This window comes from Macrobrachium rosenbergii, chromosome 2, assembly GCF_040412425.1.
Source record: "Macrobrachium rosenbergii isolate ZJJX-2024 chromosome 2, ASM4041242v1, whole genome shotgun sequence".
In the NCBI taxonomy this organism is placed as follows: Eukaryota; Metazoa; Arthropoda; class Malacostraca; order Decapoda; family Palaemonidae; genus Macrobrachium; species Macrobrachium rosenbergii.
This window is the reverse complement of record NC_089742.1, coordinates 27,408,948-27,423,347: the sequence shown is the minus strand read 5'-3', so window position 1 is coordinate 27,423,347 and position 14,400 is coordinate 27,408,948.

Sequence of the window (14,400 nt, the reverse complement as noted above, 5' to 3'; positions counted from 1 at the left end):
TCCCTTCCTGCTCCTCAACCCCTCCCCATTCCCTCCTCCCTTCCCCTTCCTCTCCTCAGCCTCCCCTTCCTGCTCATAACCTCACTTCCTTCCTCCTCAGCCTCCCCATTCCCACTCCTCAAGCCCCCTCCCCCTTCCTCCCCTTCCCTTCCCTCCCTTCCCCCTCCCATTTCCCCTCCCTTCCTTCCTTCCCTTCCCTCCTCCTTCCCTTCCACCTCCTCCTTCCTTCCCCCTTCCCTCCTTCTCCTTTCCCCTCCCCTTCTCCTTTCCCTCCCCTCTCCTCCCCTCCCCATCCATTTTCACCTCCATCCCATCCCCTTCCCAGCCCTCCCCTTTGCCTACCTCCCTCCTTCCCCTAGCATCTGATAGTCTGCCTTTTAAATCGGATTAGAACTTTGTCTAATTTACACCTATCATATCTTGATCCCTCAGGAACACTAGGAAACGTTTGCATGACTTAACCTCTTCCCTTTTGTCAGAATATTTTGAGATAAATGTAATAAGGTTTTTAAGGAAGTGAACAAATTAAAGTGAATTTTCCGAAATTGTGAATCTTTTTCTTGCTGAATGATGGCAACTCATTATCCTCCTCTCTCTCTCTCTCTCTCTCTCTCTCTCTCTCTCTCTCTCTCTCTCTCTCTCTCTCTCTCTCCCCTCCCGTTTCCCCCGTTCCTCCCCTTCCCTTTTCCTCCTCCTTTCCATTTCTCCCCTCCCCTCCTCGGTTTGGTGGGGGTTTATGAATGACAAGATTGCCTCTCCCCTTCCTTCCCCGTCCACCTTCCCTTCCACCTTCCCCATCCCCTTTCCTCACTTCCCTTCCTTCCCATCCCCTTCCTTCCCATTTCCCTTCCCTTCCCCATCCTTCCCTCATTTCCTTCCTTCCCCATCCTTCCTTCCCCATCCCTTCCTTCCCTGCCCTTCCTTCCCCCATCCCCTTCCCACTTCCTCTTACCCTTCCCCTCCCACCTTCTCCCCTTCCCCTCTCCCACCTTCTCCTCCCCTTCCCCTAACACCTTCCCCTCCCCTCCCCTCTCCAAAAGTAAATGGGTTTGTGTTCCGTCAGATAATTTATGCTGGGTAATAAGCCTTTGGTTAATTAGGTGCTGTAATGATACCAATCCATTATCCCTCTTCCTGCTCTGAGAGAGAGAGAGAGAGAAAGAGAGAGAGAGAGAGAGAAATTGATCATAGCCAGATACGCTTCATAAAGGAACATTATAGCTGGCGTTTGCGTATAGTCGTTTATATATAACAGCTGGTGCATTGCTCTCTCTCTCTCTCTCTCTCTCTCTCTCTCTCTCTCTCTCTCTCTCTCTCTCTCTCTCTCTCTCTCTCTAACTGAGCAATCGGCAGCCAATCACAATTAGAATCCCTGTGACTCGACAGTCCATCAATCGGCAAGCATCTCTCTCTCTCTCTCTCTCTCTCTCTCTCTCTCTCTCTCTCTCTCTCTCTCAGGATTAACTGCCGGTAGTGGACATCACAAGAGGGGCGTTTGGGACAGATATAGACGGTCTGAAGGCGTGTGATAATAATAATAATCCGATTTTCCCGTCGCTTTTGTGTAAACCGCCCGCGGCTGGACCTGTCTTTTGGCTCTCACCTGTCGTGTTGGCAACAACGAAGCTGAGGAGTCTATAATAAGAAGATTAAAGGAAAGACTCGTCAGATCAGAATCACCAGAGGAGTCTCTGTACGAGAAAGGAAGAAAGGGTCTTTTCGAAAGGGAGAGAAAGAGAGAAAAAGTCAAGGTTTGCATCAAGCAAGTCAGAGTCCCACAAGGAGAGCTTTCCTCCCTCCATCTTCCCTCCTTCCTCCTCTTCTTCTTCTTCTTCTTCTTCTTCTTCTTCTTCTTCTTCTTGTGATAAAAATTGAGAAAAAACTATTCGAAAAGGGAGAGACCATTGGTTTGCGCCAAGTGAAGCCAGGTAGTCCCACAAGGAGGAGCTTTCCTCCCTCCATCTTCCTCCTTTTCCTTCTCCCTTCTTCTCCTTCTCCTTCTGATAAAAATTGAAAGAAACTATTCGAAAGAGATAAGGAGAACCATTGGTTTGCTCAAGTGAAGCCAGGTAGTCCCACAAGGAGGGGAGCTTGAGTCCTTCCATCTTCCCTCCTTCCTCCTCCTTTCTTCTTCTTCTTCTTCTCGTGATAACAGCAGAAAGAATCTATTCGAAAAAGAAGGGAGAAGAAGAACTGTGGTTTTGCAAGTGAAGCCAGGTAGTCCCAAAGGCGGGAACTCGAGTCCCTCTTCCTCCCTCCCTCCTCTGCCCTCCTCCTCCTCTCCTTCTTCTCCTCGTGATAAAAAGTGAATTTGCTAATGACAGAGTACACGAGGCCATATTTCATATTCAGGGTCCGTGGTCTGAGTGTGAGCCTGTGGCCGGGGAAGATATTTTCGGGAGGTGCTCATTACGCCAGATATATGTTCGGGAGAAATGGATTCCTTTCCTCGGCCTAACTAAACGTGGTTTCTTGTTGGCTTCTTGAGTGTGGAAATGGCTGAAATTAAGCCTAATTTTTTTGCTATTTCAGTCTAGAAATAGCTGAACGTGGCTTCTCGTTGGCTTCTTGGAGTCTGGAAATAGCTGAAATTAGGCCTATTTTTTGCTATTTCAGCCTAGAAATGGGTGAAATCAGGCCTATTTGTGTGCTATTTATGTTTAAATTAAGGAGAATTTGACGGTTTTATTTCTGTAAACTGTATCTTAGACTCGTCACGGACTCATGGAGATTCTTCAATAACCTACCAACTACTGTATATTGGGAATATGAAAGCCCTATCTCTTAGACTCATCACTAGACCTAACTATACCTTATCCAGACTGACTCATTGAGAAACGGCGCGCCATTGTAGACTCATCATTATGATGAGTCTACAAGCTCCCCAATGAGTCAGTCTGGGGCTAATGTCGAGGTTAGGCCTAGTGATGGAGTCCCTAGAAGATAAAGACTTTCAATTGTCGGTTTTTCTTAGGCATGTCATGACGGGTGTTATGAGTTGCACGGTGAGTCTACGACAGTTTACACAAAGATGATGAGTCTCTGCAATGCCGCATTCACTCATCAGTAACTCCTGACTGTTCATCGCTAACCTGTCTGCGAAACTGACAAAATGAAAGAGCTACTCTTAGACTCATCACTAGACCTAACTCTACCTTATCTAGACTGACTCATTGAGAAATGATGCGTCATTGTAGACTCGTCATCCTTCTCCTTCATATCATCATCATCCTAATCATCCTTCTTCCTCGGGAGTGGAATTCCTCCCACTGAAGGGCGGAGTGATTAAACAGCAGCTTAGCCGTGACCGCCGGAGTAAAAACAGGAAAAAAACTATAAAAACTTGGCAAAAACGGAGCAATAACGGCGGTAAATCACCAGTAGTGCAAGGAGTTTGTCAAGGGGTGGCTTCGAGGTCTAGACCGATAGAATACTCTGCAGGAGGAAGACGGCTCTAGAAAAAGGGATTCCTTCAGGAAATGAAGAGGCTATAGTCCCATAGGATACCTGACAGGGAGGAGGATGGCTTTAGGAAAAGGGTAGGACACTCTGAAGGAGGAAAAAGGTTTTAGAAAAAGGGTAGGGTACTCTGAAGGAGGAAAAAGGATTCCTTCAGGAAATGAAGAGGCTATAGTCTCATGTGATACCTTACAGGGGGAAGTTGGCTTTAGAAAAAGGGTAGGACACTGTGAAGGAAGGATTCCTTCAGGGGAGAGACTGGTCTTCTCCAGCAGGAGGGGGTGCTTCAGGGAAAGGATTCCTTCAGGTAATGGAAGACTTCAGGAGAGGTTGAGGGTCCCTTCAACACTAACTAACCAGAGTATAGCTCCGTCTAATAGAGGCTCTCTCTCTCTCTCTCTCTCTCTCTCTCTCTCTCTCTCTCTCTCTCTCTCTCTCTCTCTCTTCTGTGGGATAAACTTCTCCAGTTTTATACTCTTTATGCACTGTATAAACAGGAGGTGGTCCAATTCTGCGGTTTGGGGCATGGCCATTTAATTTGTGCTTCAGGGAAAGAGTCATCTATTCCTTCCAGGTAATGGAACGTACAAACTGTACCTTACAGTACCCAGGTTCAGGTCCCTGTTACTTTGATGTCTACCAGAGAGTTGCCTAACGCATCTTGTGTATTTGCATCTTCCAGTCTTGAGATGGTCTGGGATGCATCTTGGGTCCTTCCATTACACTCACTCCTGTTATGTTCCTCAGATGAAGCCAGTGAAGAACGCTGTATCGATTGGATTAATGTCCTGTGTGCTTTCATGGTACATTTTCCTGGTATAGTTTGGCATAATCTGCCTCTGGCTCTAATTTTTAGTTCCATGATGCTCTTTATCTCTGTTTCATCTCTCGTTCTTCTCTTTCAAGACTATATAAATTTAAGAATTGTAGTCTTTCTCTCATAACTTCTTCTATTCTCTCTCTCTCTCTTTTTAGTAGTGTGGGTACCTCAATATTCAAATGTGGTTTATAAAGCATAATCAACATTTCAGACAACATTCCCCTTTGCATTTGTAATAAATTGCTATTTGGCATAACATATTCCTTTCAACATCACACAAGGTCTTTAACTGCTTCCCTTGTTTTATTGTCCCTTGTAGCATAAACAAGGTGTTAAAATACCATCCTATTTATCTGCCATTTAATTTTTTTTTTTGAGGGTGAGTCCCAATTCTGCAATGCAGGTTTAGGGCATGCTTCATCCGATTTCCATTTAATTTGTTTTTATTTTTATTTATCTATGTTCGTGGGCGTATCTATGCTTTTGCAAAGTCTGGAGTATCTTTTTCATTTATCATATTTTTAGTAGCTTTCATGGTGGACTAACAACTTTTCAGGTACAAAACCATGTTGTCCTATATTGAACAATCTATTTTTCATTAAATGTTTCATTATAATTACCCACTGCTATCATAATATGAGATGTCAGATCACGGCTTTACTTGCCTCTAGTCTTTACTTTTGAAATGTAATAATGCTAATTTATATATCTAAATCTTGCCGTACAAAACACAGAGAGAACCACTTTCTTTAACAATATGGAGGTACTCCATCTGAGAGATCAGTTAATAGCCTGAAAGTAATATCTATATCTGATAAGTATTCCAGTATTTTCATCTCTTATTTCTGAGACAGTCTGCTTTTTCATGATGCCTTCAATTCTTGCTATTTCTACTCTTATTTTATTCACATCTTTTTGCATATGAATAAAAAAATTTCACTTGAGAGTGAGGTTCCAATTTCTTTTGAGAAAAGAGAGACAATCTGATGATGATGAATGGTGAGAGAGAGAGAAATGAGACAATCTGATGATGATGATGGTGAAAGAGAGAGAGAGAGAGAGAGAGGAGAAAGAGAAGAAAAAGACCTATGTCAGTAATGTAACAGATTAGTTATAAGTATGGACCTTCATGCTGCACTTCATACGTTGTCACCCTCTCTCTCTCTCTCTCTCTCTCTCTCTCTCTCTCTCTCTCTCTCTCTCTCTCTCTCTCTAGATACTCTTGAAGGCTAAAATATCACCAGTCACGCTAATAAAAAAAAAAAAAGGTCGGTATATAATTGTTTTAGATAATTGAGGATTGCGTGCAAGCGCGCGAACGAGCGCGCACGCAAGCACGCACGCCGAATTGCGTGACACAGGACACACACATTCATTATGATATTGGAACTCATCATGATTATGATGATATGATGAAATTATGATGGTCGTGATTGGGCCGATCAGATGATGACAGTAACTTGACTGTATACAAAATAATGAATGTCTCTCTCTCTCTCTCTCTCTCTCTCTCTCTCTCTCTCTCTCTCCTCTCCGTACCCAGTTTCCTCGGAATGGACTCAAGCAATCTCTTCCTTGTGCCTTTTCCTTCTATATTTCACTTCCTTTTGAAGAAAGAGAGAGAGAAGAGAGAAGAAGAAGAGAGAAAAGAGAAGAGTTAGACATTATCGTTGACCCATTTCTCCAGTTGTGTGTGTGAGAGAGAGAGAGAGAGAGAGAAATTATCATTGACCCGTTTCTCCAAATGTGTGTGTGTGTGTGTGTGAGAGATTTAGCATTATCATTATTGCTACTCCAATTGTGTGTGTGTGTGTGTAAGAGAGAGAGAGTGTGGATAGCATTATCATTGACCCCTTTCTCCATTTGTTTTGTGTGTGTGTGTGTGTGTGAGAGAGAGAGGAGTTTAGCATTATCATTAGACCCTTTCTCCAATTGTTTTGTGTGTGTGTGTGTGTGTGAGAGAGAGAGAGAGAGAGAGAGTGTGTGTTTTCCTTTAACGTGTCATAGACCCAATAATTATGTACATCAATTCTTTAATTGTCTGTTTATCCATTATTTTCTTTTTATTTCTTCTAACTTACAGTATACACCGTTCGTTTCTCTGCTCAGTGACTTAAGTTACTGACTAAAGTAGCTCTTTGACAGATATAATCAGCCAGGCATATGTAGGCCTATGGGTTCTTATCGTATAGGCCTATTGTTGTGTCTGGCTTTCTCGCTCCTCACAGGCAATTTAAGCTGGGCATTTAAGTTTGACTCAAGGAATACAGTCAACCAGTTTGCAAAATTAATCTTATTCGGTGCATAATACAAATAATAATAAAGCTAGACTTATATTACTCTCATAGACCTATGAACTCTGGTTCACGTATATAGGATATTGTATGATTTCTACGTAATCCCTGGTCCATACTAGGCCTCTTCCTGGTCCCATTCAGGCCTTGAAACACTTCAGGGTCTAAAATACAAAAATTTCATTCAAATTCCTTTATAGAATTATCACACATAGGCCTATCAATTCTGGCTCATGTGTAAAGGATATTGTGAGGTCTCCACTTGGTCTCCGTTGGCTGGTCTAAGTTCCAACGTCCATACTAGGCCTATTCCTGGTCCCATTCAGACCTTAACATACTTCAGGGCCACTCTTAGGGCTAAGGAACAGTGCTGGCATAAGCCACCTTCTTCTAAACCAGCTTGCGTGGTTTCTTTATAAGTCTAAAATTGGCACAAAATTGAGAGGATTTTTTTATTGTCAATGTGTTTTTTGTTTTTGTTTTTTCACGTTTTTAACCAAACCTTAAATTCCTTCCTTTTCCCCCTTCTTTCCTTCCCAACCCCTCCCCCTTCGCCTCCCTAGCCATTAAAACAACCCCTCCCCCTCCCTTCTTAGAACCAGCCACGCTCCCTCGACCTCCGAACTCAAACACACAAATACAAAGATATCAGATTATAAGCCGCCAACGTATTAGGACGAACCCTCGGTCGTGAGACGCCAAAAAAATGACTTGAGAAGGAACGCATTTCAATTGTCAAATAGGCTGGAGGCCATTGCCAAGGCTGGACTGAAATTACAGGCTATTTTCCAGATCGGTCGAGACTGTATTACAGGTTGGGTGTGATAACCAGTAGAATACTTGGCTATTTTTGCGGGGGAGAAGGGGGTGTATCTTTATCACTAGAAAGGGGTGTGTATTTTGTGTATGTTTTGGCCATGAGAGAGAGAGAGAGAGAGAGAGAGAGAGAGAGAAGTAGTTGAATTAGACTCAGTGTTTTACGGAACTCAAGATGGTGTGAATGAGGACCATTGAAAAATAACGTTAATAATTTGTTTACGTGTAAATTATTGTTCTGTTTATGTAAACAAGGACATATATAAGGACTTGAGTCTAGAAAGAAAATGCCGAAAGTGACGAAGCAAAAATAAAGAAACAAATAAACGTACAATTGGTCTCCATACTTCGTATCCCGTTCTTGTAGGCCTATGTGCCTCGTGAGTCTCTTTGACCAAGCCCCAACCTCCTTTTAGCTTGATAAATAACCAATTTATTTTAATTCCATTGCTATATGTTCATCTCTCTCTCTCTCTCTCTCTCTCTCTCTCTCTCTCTCTCTCTCTCTCGTTTAGGCGAGATATACCCAACTGCTCCTAACATCGGTCTAGTTCACTTTAAACACGACTAGACTGAAGTGGGTCCATTTCAAGCTGATATTAAAGAAGATATCTTCAGTTTTATTTATTTTATTTATTTTATTTATTTATTTATATGTTTATTGTCATTTCATGAGTTACAGTTGTTATAATATAGATCCCAATAACTATTCTTCTGACTGTGATGTTAAACCTAATTTTATGCCTGTCTGTCAGTATGTCTGTCTGTCTGTCAACATGCATACGCAGGAGGAGGGAAGGAAGTAGGAAAGGGAGGAGGGGAGGGGAAGGAAGTAGGGAGGAAAGAGGAAGGGGAGGAGGGGAAGGAGGTAGAGAGAGGGGAAAGAGGTAGAAGAGGAGAGAGGAAGAAAGTGGTTGGGAGGGGAGGGGGAAGAGGAAAGGAGGTAGGGAAGGGGACAGGGGGAAGAGGAGGAGGGGATGAAAGGAAGCTATGGATGGGGAGGAGGAGGGAAGGGGAAAAGAAGGAGGTAGGGGGAGGAAGGGAAGTAGGCATGGGAGGGAAGGGAGGGGAATGTAGGTATGGAGGAAGGGAGGTAAGGGAAGGGAGACAGAAAAGAGGTGGAGAGGGAAGAGGAAGAGGGAAGGAGTTAGGAAAGGGGCCCTGGGAGGAGGTAGGGAGGAGGAAGGAAGGGGTTGGGGAGGGAAAGATGTAGGAAGGGGAGGGAAAATAGTGGTGAGGGGAAAGGAAAAGGAGGTAGGGGAGGGGGAATGATATAGGGAAGGGGAGAGGGAGGGGGAAGAGGGAAGGAGATAGGGAAGGGGGTATGGGAAATGAGGTAGGGGATGGGTAGGGACAGAGTTAGTGAGGGGGGGAGGAAAGGAGGAGGGAGGTAGGAGGTAGGAAGGGCAAAGGACAAAGAGAGATATGTTATGGAGGAGGAGGAGGAGGAGGGGGAGGAAACGGACTGAGGATGAGGAGGAGGTGAGAAGAGCATTCCTGGTATGGTAATTTTCCTCCTCCTGGTAGGTAAGAAGGACACAGGTAGATTATACAAGGGTTGGGTGAACCCTCCTTTACCTGTGTAATGGGAGACAAGGTGTATGTGTGTACGTGTGTGTGTGTGTATGCGTAAGTGTTTGTGCGTGTTTGTGTAAATGTTTGTGTGTGGGTGGTTTCAATTTGGCAATGGTATATATATATAATATATATATATATATATATATATATATATATATATATATATATATATATAATCTTAAAACTCTCTCTCTCTCTCTCTCTCTCTCTCTCTCTCTCTCTCTCTCTCTCTCTGTGACTTCCAATAATTAAATTGTCTTTTTACAAATAGTTTTTACGTCAAATAAATGTTACGATTTTTTTAATACCTACACGATTAGCATAACAACCTAAAAATACTTAATGATTTGAAGTCATTATTGGCAACTCGGTAATAATTAAACTAATTAACCCACCCGGAAGTAAATTAAGTAGAATTATATCTGGATAACTTAAAAGAAAAAGTCTTAATTTTTTTTCTTATTTTAATTATTTTTAGTCGTTTTTTGTTTTCTGTAAAAGAAAACTGTTGTGCCGGCTTTGTCCGTCCGCACTTTTTTCTGTCCGCCCTCAGATCTTAAAACCTACTGAGGCTAGGGGGCTGCAAATTGGTATGTTGATCATCCACCATCCAATCATCAAACACACCAAATTGCAGCCCTCTAGCCTCAGTAGTTTTTATTTTACTGAAGGTTAAAGTTAGCCATAATCGTGCTTATGGCAACGATATAGGATACGCCACCACCGGGTCGTGGTTAAAGTTTCATGGGGCGTGGCTCATACAGCATTATACCAAGGCCACCAAGGTAGATCCATTTTCGGTGGCCTTGATTATACGCTGTAGCGGCCACATAGAAAACTCGATTGCGCCGAAGAAACTTCGGCGCATTTTTCACTTGTTTCATCTTATATTTTATAGCTAATAAGGACATAATTTTATATTTTACGTTAGTTTTTCTTATTTTAAATCCTTTTTTCCCCATTATTTTACACAATCTCTTATTTTATATCTCATAAGAAAGAGATTTTAATTTTATACCTTACCTTATTTTAATTATTTTGATTATTTTAAATCCATTTTTTCCTCTATTTATTACAAATTTCTTATCCATTATTTTATCAGATTTTATAGTTGAATTTCCTGCTATAAGTTGTACGAGTTTATATATATATATATATATATATATATATATATATATATATATATATATATATATATATATATATATATATATATATATATAATTCCTCTTATACTTCATCCTTTACTTCTAAAAGTGGCGATGATCAAAGTCGTCCAACATTCTGTCTCCAGAACAGCTTCTAGAAGCTCAGCGCAACTGCGCAAAGTCGTTGAGATACCTCTGTAATACGATAAAAATAATAGATATACATTTGTACATATCCATTCGCAAATACCTTCCTCGGATCATTATATGACCCGGCGCTGGAAATTCAGCACAGTAGTCGCTTAGGGTCGAAAACGACTGAATTCTCAATCAAGTTTTCGTCCTTCGAGGCTCTGGACCGATTGAGGACGACTCTCTCCGTTCCCGCCAATTATTAAGGAGTCGCTGTAAGAACGAGTCTTGGGCTCCGGCGAATTATAATTTGAACTTTTGACTTCCGTTGTTACGAGGTATGAACTTGGCTGGCTGTCTCCCTGACAGTGGGTGATATCACTTTTTGTTGGGGGTGGGGGGGAGGAGGGGGTGGCTTCACGCAGTTGGTAACTACAGAGAGTGAGTCTAGCTTTTCCCCAGTTGGCAAGAAGTTTGGGTCTATGATCTAGCTCTGTTTCTTGAGATTCCCGTCGAACTTTGAGACGGTGGGTCATGTGACAGACCAGAGCAAAGAGAAGACAAAACATGGACGGTATTTATTATATATAAAAAAAACTGTGGAGTGAGTCTAGTTCTTCCTGGGTTGAGGAGGGGTGGGAGATATATAGTCTAGAGTTGCTTGTGTGGCGATGGACTGTCTATTTTTTAAGATTCCCGTCGAATTCGTACAGTGGCTGTCATTTGACAGACCAGAGAACAAAATTTAGAAAATCTGGATGTTATTTATATATAAAAAAAACTTGGGGGAGTGTCTAGTTCTTCCTGGGTTGTCTAGAAGTGGGATATGTTTAGTCTAATGATTCTTGGTAGCGATAGACTCTAAATCTTCAGGTTCCCGTCGAATTCTCGTACAGTGGCCATCATTTGACGGACCAAAGAACAAAATGATAAAATATAGATGTTATTTATATAATAAAAAGGGGAGTGAGTCTCGTTTTTCCTGGGTAGTCAAGAAGAGGGATATATAGTCTAATGCTTGGTTGTGACAAGGCTCTCTCTATTTTCTCATATTCCCGTTGAATTCTCGGACGGTTGCTGTCATATGACGGACCAAAGTAAAAAAAAAAAAAAATTAAAATATATACAGTATTTATATATATAAAAAACATTTCTGGAACCAGCAAGAGTCTAAAGTCTTCCTGGTTTGTCAAGACTTGGTATATAGTCTAGTGTTGCTTGGTGGTGACAGACTGTCTAATCTTCAGACTCCCGTCAAATTTATCGTACAGTGGCCGTCATTTGACAGACCAGCGCCCCAAAAATGAATGATATATACGGTATTTATATATAAAAAAGATTCCTGAATTCTCGCAATTGCTTATTTGTAGTCTACGTGTCATTTTGCAGTGTGGTACTAGACTTACTCCGGAGCCACTCTGCAATTTGAATAATTTCCTTTCCTCCACCCCACCTTTGGTTCTTCCCAGTTACGTCCCGAAAACTAATTTGTTTAATTGCAACTTATTGAGGACTTGACGTCCTGCCAATTAGAGTTATGTCCGTTGTGTGTTTTTTAAATAAGAGCCCTTGATGATTTATGGCGATTTTTTTTCTGTCCTCGCAGGATTTAATGGTTCTTGACATTTTGTGCACTTCTGTTGAGCTTGCCCCAAGGGTCCTCCTATTTTAGGAGGGTAGTTCCTAAAAGTCTTGACCACTGAGACTTGCGAGGTGGAATTCTTATAGCCTCTTGTTCTAGTGGAGTCTTTATTGGTTCCTTTAGGAGTCTTTGTTGGTTGGGAAGAGTCCAAAAAGGTCACACCAGGGCTCTTGTATCCTTTTTGTGAACAGGCTAGAAGGCTAGTTTCTGGTAGCCTTAGCCAGTGAATTTTACAAGGTGCTATAAAGCCTCCTGTCCTTACGGAGTCTCTGTTGGCTGGTCAGAAGCCAAAGGGCCACACCAGGCCTTTGATATTCTTTGGGGAAAGAGTCGGGAAGGTCACACCAGGCTTCTTGTAGCTCTTTGTAAAAAGGATTGATCTAAACCTTGTTTACATTAGCCTAGGCTTTTGGTTAGCAAGATGGCAATTATTTTGGGATTTCCAGAATTACATTATTACTATTTTTTCAAGATAATTTCTGATATTTTGTCCTCCAAGATCAGTCAGCCTCTTTTTTTTTATTTTGTCAAAAAATTCTTTTAAAAATCTTCAGTTTCATATGCAATTTTTATCGAGTGTCATAGATTATATTAATATTTTGTATTTGACAACAGAATTCACAGCTTTTAAGTTAACTAAGCTATTCATTTTAATACCTATCCGCTTTTCAGGGCATAGACTTGCTAAGACCCCCATTACCAAATCTATAAGCCCTTTCAGTTGTCCTAAATGACTTTATTTTTTTCTCTTGATGACAAATTCCACTTTTTCCTTGGCTCAGTTTGTCAAGCGATTCCTTTACAAAGTATAACTTTCTTCTAGTTTGTCATGAATCATAATTTTTTTATTATTGATGAAATTTCCAACCAATTATTCTTGTTTCAAGTTAGCCAGAGATTTTGGTTAAAAATAGCATAATTATTATCGAGATTTTTTTACGAATTATTTCACAAAATAATGATAATAGTAATAATAACAATAATAATAATAATAATAATGATTATTATTATTATTATTATTATTATTATTATTATTATTATTATTATTATTAGATTCAGTTATTTTGTCATGCTGAACTCATCAGAATCTATTGTTCTTGCAAAGTTAGTAAATACCTTTGGATAATTTTATCTTGTTAAAAAATGCGTATTCTCCAGATTTATATAAATATCTTATTAAAATGTAAAATCACACATATTTGAAAATACAAAAAACTATATCAAAAATAACACATTTACCTGGTCTTTCGTTCAAGTCTTTGGTCAGATGTAATTGGACCTTATTCTTGAGATAACTAAATTTTGTGGAATTACTTGTAGGCTGTCAATAAGGCTAGGTCTACAGTATATGCTTGACTTGTAGGCTGTCAATAAATCTAGGTCTACAGTATATGCTTAACTTGTAGGCTGTCAGTAAAGCTAGGTCTGCAGTATATCCTTGACGTGTGGGCTCTCAGTAAGGCTAGACCTATTTACTTTATTTGTGGCTTGTAGGCTGTCAATGAGGCTAGACCTACATACTTGACTTGTAGGCCCTCAATAAGACTAGGCCTATATACTTCTCAACCGTCTTTGTAGAATTAGCTTGTAAATGCTTCTGACAAATAACTGCAAAGATTATTTCTACCACTGCAATTGTGACGCCAGTTTTAGTAGCCATAATCATTCAGTCAATGTAACACTGCAACTTCTATTTAGTCTACAGCATTAATCTATAGAATCAGTTAAATTGACGTTTCGTTACGGAATTGTAAGCAATGAGTCTAGGGTTGTGAAAGAGCTCGAACTGGTTTGTCACTCTCGTAGGAACCGTAGCTGGGAAAACTCCTTCATGGTTTTAGGCGAAACTGCCAAAGTTTTTGCTACATCGACCTCAAATGGACAAAACTCGTAGCAGAACAAGTGTCTAGGCATATAATTAACGATACCAGGACAATGGGAAGCATCTACAGAGCCCCATGGGTAATTTAGGGAGGGGGATGGGGGAGGGGGAGCTTATAATACCATAGTACTACTATCGAAGTCATTTGTCATGTGTCTCCGGGTGTTAATTTTGCCTTATTGGCTGTCCTCTGGGAACCCTTTGTTTGTTTAACCTTTATTTCCTCCTGTGATCGCTGTTTGGTCTACATTAGGGGGTTAGAGGTGTGGGAGGGGGGGTAGGTTATCAAAGATACACCCCTTTACCCTTACCACTCCCCCTTCCGCCCCCTCCCCCCTTTCATCCCATTCGAAGCCAAAGAGGTAACGTGTTATTCTTCACATGATCACTGTTTAGTCTAAGGTAAGGGAGTTGAGGGTTAGGGGAGGGGAGAGAAAGGGGGAGCAGGTTATCAAACATTCACTTCCCCTTACCCTTACCACCCCCTTTTCTCCAAACACCCTTCCCCCGCCCTCCTTCCCTGAAGTCGCAACCTTGAACTTTATAGTCTAAGGAAATAGGGACAGTTTAATGACAGTGATCTCGTCGTTTCACTTATAATTTGCAAAAACACTAATGACGATCACGCC